Below are 8,350 nucleotides of genomic sequence, written 5' to 3' on the forward strand. Positions count from 1 at the left end.
ACAGTGACATCCCGATCCTTAGGACTATAAAATAAATAACCTTTTGTTCCCATGGGGTAGCCTACAAACAGCTTTACTTCTGTACGAGATTCTAGCTTAGTCGCGTTCTTGTTCAGCACATGTGCTGGACAACCCCATATCCGAATGTGTCTCAGACTCGGTTTGTCCCCGGTCCACAATTCTAAAGGGGTTTTAGGAACCGACTTAGAAGGTACTAAGTTCAGAAGATAAGCTGCTGTTTCTAAGGCATGTCCCCAAAATGACTTGGGTAAATCCGAATAACTCATCATCGATCTAACACTCTCTAAAAGAGTCCGGTTCCTTCTCTCTGCTACACCGTTCTGCTGGGGTGTGCCTGGTGCAGTCAACTGGGATTCTATCCCATTCTCTGATAAATATTCCCTGAATTCCCCAAGCAAGTATTCGCCACCACGATCAGATCGTAGTGACTTGATACTTTTATTATGTCGCTTCTCCGTTTTAGCTTTGTACTCTTTGAATTTCTCAAAGCACTCAGACTTACGGCGCAACAAATAAACGTATCCATATCTAGAATAATCGTCAATAAAAGTGACGAAATACTCATAACCTCCTCTTGCTTGGATATTCATAGGTACACATAAATCAGAGTGAACCAATCCTAATACTTCTTTGGCTCTATTCCCCTTTGCCTTAAAAGGCCTATTGGTCATTTTACCTTCCAAGCAGGATTCACAAACTGGAAATGGCTCCACTGCCAATGAGCCTAAAGGCCCGTCTACTACCAGTCTTTGAATCCTCCTCAAGTTAATATGACCTAATCTCAAGTGCCAAAGATATGTTTGGTTCAAACTAGAAGGTTCCTTTCTTTTATTAGAGGTAGAAGATGTGTTATTCAATACCCTGTGTTGTAGTTGCAGTGCGGGTTGACTAGGATTAATTATATACAAATTGTCTTGCAATGTACCAGAACATATAATCCGTTTATTCATCATAATAGAAACATTACGATCCAAACAAACATTATAACCATCCATAGCAAGTTTAGAAACCGAAATCAAATTCCTTCTAAAAGAAGGTACATAAAGACAATTGTTCAAAACCAAAATCCTATCAGAACCAAAACATAAATGAATAACTCCTACTGCAACTACTGCTACTTTCGTAGCATCTCCCATGAACACGTAGATCTCACCATCTCTAAGCATTCTGGATTGCTGGAACCCCTGCATAGAGTTACAAACATGATCAGTGGCTCCAGTATCTACACACCAAGTGCTCGTAGATATAGCCGCTACAAATGTTTCTGTAACTAGAGAAAGAGACATACCAGTATCGTTTGTCTTCTTAGGAAGAGGACAATCCTTTTTCCAGTGACCCGACTGCTTGCACCGGTAGCACTTCCCTTTAGGCTTTTTCACACCCCCTTGAACTCCCACTGCCTTCACAGCTTTCTGTGTCTGAGCCTTTTTCTTCTTCTTATTGCCTTTCGGCTTAGAGGAAGAACCTTTCTCAGCCACATTCACTTGAACACTCTGGCGAAATAATCCTTCAGCTGCCTGAAGTTCTGTCAGCAGTTCCGCAAGACTATACTGCCTCTTGTTCATGTTGTAATTCAAGCGGAACTGCTCAAAACTCTTGGGCAAGCTCATAAGGATAATGTCAATCTGGGTTTCCCCGTCAAGATCTGCACCAAGGATCTCTATCTCATTCAGATGTGACATCATCTTGAGAACATGATCCCTTACAGGTGTACCTTCAGCCATCTGAGTGTTCATTAAAGCCTTCATGGCTACTTGCCTAGCAGCCCTATTCTGATCTCCAAAAAGTTCCTTGAGATTAAAGAGCATATCCGAAGCAGTGGCCATAGCCTGATGCTGATGCTGCAAAACACCCGACATTGCTGCCAGAATGTAATATCGCGACATCTCATCAGCCTTTATCCACCGCTTATAATACTCTTTCTCCTCATCAGGAGCATCAGCAGCGGGCTGCTCAGGCTTGGGTTCATAAGTGCAAAACTTGTACTCCTCAGCAGTCAACACAATGTCCAAATTACGTTTCCATTCAATATAGTTAGGTCCGGTAAGTTTGTTATCCTTAAGTATGGTGAACAGTGGATTAAACCCCATTATATCCTGAGAATCATGCATGAAAAAATCACATTACACATAAAGAAGGGTGCATAAAAAATTAAGTCCTATTGGTTCCTCTAACAATTATTAAAATTAAATGCACTAACGTTTAAACACCATAAGTTTCTGGTACGTCACGATGGGTGACATGTATACCACCTAAATTTGTTTAAACGTTACTTCGGTCCTATTACTAAACAATAAGCCACGTTGGGGTGGTCTATATTATTTTTCATAGCTAAGTGTATACCATCATCAAATCTTAAATTACCCGAAACCTATGGAACTTGGTACGCCACGATGGGCGGCATGTATACCTTCCAATATTTCTGGAATAGAATACTTCAATTCAATATTCGTGTCTGGTTTGATTTCTAGGCAGTGGAGGAGTCACATCGGTCTCACTTAATACCCATAAGCCTTCGAAATCGCCCCAAATCAGAGATAAAGAAAATCCGTATCTATTCGTATTAATTTAAGAAGTTTGTTCCAGTAATATCTATAACATTCTAGGCACCATAAATTACATGCCACGATGGGTGACGTATACATAATTTATATTCGCCTTTATGTTAAATTACATACAAACAATGATGGAGACCATGGGATTTAATACCATATTAACTCCCTCTCCCACTTAGAATTTACTTTGAGGATTTTAATCTAGATGCATCGCCCTATGTTATTTCTTCGAAGTCCACATGCATACTATCATGGTTATAGCAACATAAAGAACACATAAAGAACACATAACATGGCAGCATACTAGCATGATTAAAGCATTAATTAAAAACATCCCTATGTCCATGTCATTCTAGCATGCGAAGGGTTAGTATCACATGGCATAACAACACAAACAAGAAACACATAATAACAATAATCAATAATCATAATAAAGCACATCCACTATTATGGCCCCGGAAAAATCAGCTTCGAATTCATCCTTCGTCAGAATCCAGATCTGTCCAGAAAACTTCGAGAGCCCGTTTGGAGGCCTAAACGGCCTCAGAATGCCTCGAAAAACTCCGAAAAACACCTTCGAAATCACCTCAACCGGGGTTCCCCCGGTTGTGGCTAGCTTCGTCTCGTTCTGCCGTCTCCGAAAAGTGCTCATTCGCCCAAATCGGACACCGTATGCAAAAGTTACGCCCAAAACAGTGCAGCACCCCCGAAACCCTAATCGCAGCAGCGGAAGATCCTTGTTTCTTGCAGCCCCGTTGATCAAACAATTACATACTAATTGTACAGACGAACCAGCCTATTCTATTACATCAGATCATAATCTAAAACAATTACAAATTGAATTACAAGATTAAACTATCACGATCAACCCTCGTGATTTACAACAGCCACGATAAACCACGTGGAATCCAAACATAACAGAATAATTAAAACACGGCCATAATAGTGGACAACGACCTGCATCACAGAATCACTATATACATGCATATATAATCGCAGCAGCGGAAGATCCTTGTTTCTTGCAGCCCCGTTGATCACAGAAACCCTAATCGCAGCACAGAAACCCTAATCACAGAAACCCTAATCGCAGCACAGAAACCCTAATCGCAGAAGCGGAAGATCCTTGTTTCTTGCAGCCCCGTTGATCAAACAATTACATACTAATTGTACAGACGAACCAGCCTATTCTATTACATCAGATCATAATCTAAAACAATTACAAATTGAATTACAAGATTAAACTATCACGATCAACCCTCGTGATTTACAACAGCCACGATAAACCACGTGGAATCCAAACATAACAGAATAATTAAAACACGGCCATAATAGTGGACAACGACCTGCATCACAGAATCACTATATACATGCATATATAATCATGACATGGACTACATATCATAAATCGCAGAACCGCAACCTCGCTCTGATGCCATTGTTGGAACAATCGGACCTTGGTCCTGCGTTTAAGATATTAATTAAAAGTTCGAACAGAATATTAACCTTAATCGCTACGGCGCAAGCGATTCAAATCCACGTCTTCTACTGTATTCCTTGATTCTCCTTGGACGAAGTGTGGCCTTCGATCTCCCAAGGTGTGCCTCTCCTTAAAGCTCCGAAAACCCAAAACCCTAGCTGTCTCCTTGAGAAAAACGTCTGCCTCTCTCTGACTCTAGGATTAATTCGTTTTGGTGTGTCTTTCAGCTTTAGGAGAACGAGAATATATATAGGCTACAGCAGGGATCATGGATCATTAGGTCAGGCCTTCCAATGACATTCCGGGCCAGGCCCAATGTCATTAAATATTAATTCTATCCACTAAAGAACTAATATTTGCACTACCTTTCCTAATTCCGTAAATTAATTATTTAATTCGGCTCCCATATTAATTGCTTATAAATTCCCCATGTTTAAGATATCGCATGTCCATTAATTAAATTAATTTCTGACAATTAATTTAATTAATATCTTTTATCCTTGATCATCCACTCAACCTTATAATTATGCAAGAACAAATCTGCCTGCAGGACTAAAGCATAATTATCTTTATGAGCTTTCAAGAGGACATCATCACCCGAATATATTTTTCGGACACGGTTTCCTTTTATAGTCAATATCCCACTCTGTATATAATGTCATTGCCCAATACATAAATTCGTAATTTAAAATAAATTACTTAATTTATGAGTCAAGGCATGTGCATTAAATACAAGTGTCAATCACTATATCCGGATTAAGAACTTAAGCATTAATAACATCATAGAATCTTAGTTCTTTATTGTCAGAATTAAAGAAACAATTATTCTACTATTTTGATCCCGTTCAATATACACAAAGTATATAAGTATTATTCAATAGTCAAGATAAACTATTTCCAAATAATACTTCAGCCGTTCCAGTGGTTTGTCTAACACCACCTCGACTGTGAACCTTTATTATATTATATAAGGAGTCTGACAATCTAATCTTCTGCTATCCCATTTGATACTAGATTGTCTACAATATATAATATACAGACAATGTGAAAACATGCATCCAAGATTCTCAAATAATTGTTATATACTTCAAACGAATATTTTAGTATAACCCTAACAGTTCAGGACATCTCTGAGAAAAGTACTAAGAACTGTGTCTGATTATGAATATGGTAGGAGACTTGGTAAAGAATCTGTGTCTGATTATGTTGCCAAACCACTGGTTCTCAGAAAGGTTCAAAAACCCGTATTCAAGTATGTTGAATTCGTGTTTGATGAAGAAGCTTTACTCATCAAGCAAGAACTGAATGACGAGGACAGTGTAAGTAACAGTGTGATTGTCAATGAGAAAAGTACTGTCAAGAGACCCGTGATAGTTAACTCTGTACATAATCAGACAGCACATTCAAAAATTGCTGTCAACAAAGCTGTGACAGAATCTTTTAAAGGCACTGTCAAGAGGAAGCCTAAGATAGTAACTTTTGTAACTGTTGTCAAGATAGTAGAAGCTGATGCTGCTGTCAAGGGTGACCCAACTGCAACTATTGAGTGCGCTGTCAACATAGATGATACCAAGTCTAAAAACAGAATTGGTAAAATCAATAGAGCTAAAAATGGTGATTATGATAAGAGTGCACCTAGGAAGTTATGTAATATTCTTTATTTTACTATCTTCAATCATCTGCAGATGATTAAGGAGAATTTATGGAGTTTCATCTTTCTTGCGCAGAAAGTAGACCCAAGTGAATCTTGAAAATTCATCAACAATGACTAGTTTGTACCTTTTGACATAATGTTCAAAGGTTCGAAAAGGTCAAGATGCAATATATGATTGGCACTAGTACAAAAAGGGTCTACAGCGTCGGTCAAAATATACTTTTAGTGTCAGTCAAGTGGCGTAGTATATGCAGGCGACACTAAAGGTATGGATCTATTGCGTCGGTTATTTAGGTGACGCTAAAAACAGTCATAAGCGTCGGTTATTTATCTAGGGTTTATTGATTGACGACTCTGCCTTACTTTTGAAAAAAGTTCTTATCTGCTTTGCCATTTGAGATGCATCATAGAGGCCATCAGGAGAGTACATCGCTTTGGGTAAGCCTCTTACTAGATCTTTCTTCACTAACTCATTTATATTGTTAAAATTTAAATGAGACAGTTTCTTATGCCAACTCTGTTAGGTCCAATCAGACGTAGAAGGGGGGTTTGAATACGTCTTATACCGATTCGTCGATTAATTCGATTGTGGAATATCATAATTCAATTGTAATCAAACAACTCTAGCAAGTTCGGGGAATATTCCTTGTATTAGAAATAATCCTCAGGTGCTATAAATTTCAACACAAGTGTCGGCTACAGATACTACGATCCACTCTAAACACAAACACTCGATATCTCAGATATTCTAACTTACTCTCGTATGTGTATAGTGTGTGCACTTTACAAAGTGTATAGTTAATTTCATATCAAACTACCAAGCTATATTTATAGGCTTCAACATCTAACCATGGTTAGGCCAAGTGATCTTGGATCAGTGTTGTGATCCTGGATCAGAATTGTGCTCCCTTTTGAGCACATGTAGTTAGGCTTAACCAAGTGATCCTAGATCACTATAGTAATTCTTGATTCAATTTTAACCATGAGTGGTTAACAAGCTTGAATTGGTCCCAGGTTTCTTCATGAGTGAAATTTACTTTAAAACCTTTGTCACAAAGTTGACTAATGCTAAGCAAGTTATGCTTAAGACCAGACAGCAATGCAACTTCATCAATGATGACATTCTATTTTGAAATCAAACCATATCCCATAGTGTATCCTTTGTTGTCATCTCCAAAGGTAATGCCAGGGCCAGCTTTCTCAACCAACTATGTGAGTAGGGAAGAATCTCCAGGCATGTGCTTGGAGCAACCACTATTTACGTACCACAAATTCTTCTTCTTGTTTCCCTGCACACATTTCCAAGTTATAGGCACATTTGACATTTGAGGAGCACACTAATTGTTCATACCAGGCATGCTTGAATGAAATTGAGACATGTTAAAAGCATCGAAATATGGATTGAACATATATGGCATGTTGAGATGCGTATATAGATTTTGAGGTAATAAACTAGGCATCATATTAATAGCAGGCATGTGCCTATTTGAATTAGATGGCATAGGCATGGAAAAATTAGGACTAACCACAGTCTTGCAGTTTGTAGATATATGATTAACACTATTGTTCGCACAAAAACACGCAAGCGTACGTGGTCACAAGTAGTATAGAATCAAATTCAGTTTGTTCCCACAGAGACTGGTGTATTCAGAAATATGCACTTATGCACCACTGTATGGTTATTATTCAATGCTCAGACAAATAACAAGTTGGTTGGTTTTTATCTAACTTAACTAATTAAAGTCGAATTATTAAAACTAAGAATTATAACTAAGTGATTAAACTTGACTACTTATGAGAATAATACATGGGATTCTAATTTCATTATATACTTGTTAGGTCCAAAGTATCGTAGAAGGGGGGGTTGAATACGATACTCACTACAATTTAAAATTCTTTCGAATCTTGCGGATAAACAAATTGTAGTTCTGTAATGGGTTTCGTGTTCCGGATATTTATTGGGTCGATTTCTGAGGATATGAAAATATTAAACCAACACACAATATTTTCCAAGGTATATCTGTATATTGATAAATACCTCAAAGGGTGCTATAAATCCAAACCCGAAGGTTGGCTACAATGGCTACTACTACGTACACTCACAAACCCTAGCTTCTATATATATATATATATATATATATATATATATATATATATATATATATTACAAAACTAAGCTATGATTTATTTGTGTGTAGTAGTGTGCAAGGCACAAAGCCATTCCACCATAAAGGTGGTGGAGAGTGCTACAAATGATAACAAAATCCATGGGTATTTATAGACTTGTCACTAACTAACCCTAGTTAACTTCATGAAGCCAAACTTGCGCCTTAGGAGTGAAGAGGAGTGAAGTTGCGCCACGGTTAATGAGCTCATGTATATTCATTTGACTTAGAAAAAGCCCAAGGCTTATGTGAACTTGCGCTAGAGTGTACTGTGTCACTCTTCTCTCTCCTGGTTAACACAAAGTTGCGCTAGGGTTTGAGGTTGCGCTTACAGGGTACTCCAGTGTGTTGAACACTTAGAATTTATTCTAAGTATCCAAACATGCGCCACCATTGCATATATATATGAAGTCAAACCTTGTGCCATGACCTAGGAGGGTCAAATGTTGCGCCACACTGTTATACAGTGTATGAGTAT

The sequence above is a fragment of the Daucus carota genome, chromosome 9 (assembly GCF_001625215.2).
Source record: "Daucus carota subsp. sativus chromosome 9, DH1 v3.0, whole genome shotgun sequence".
NCBI classification, from domain to species: domain Eukaryota; kingdom Viridiplantae; phylum Streptophyta; class Magnoliopsida; order Apiales; family Apiaceae; genus Daucus; species Daucus carota.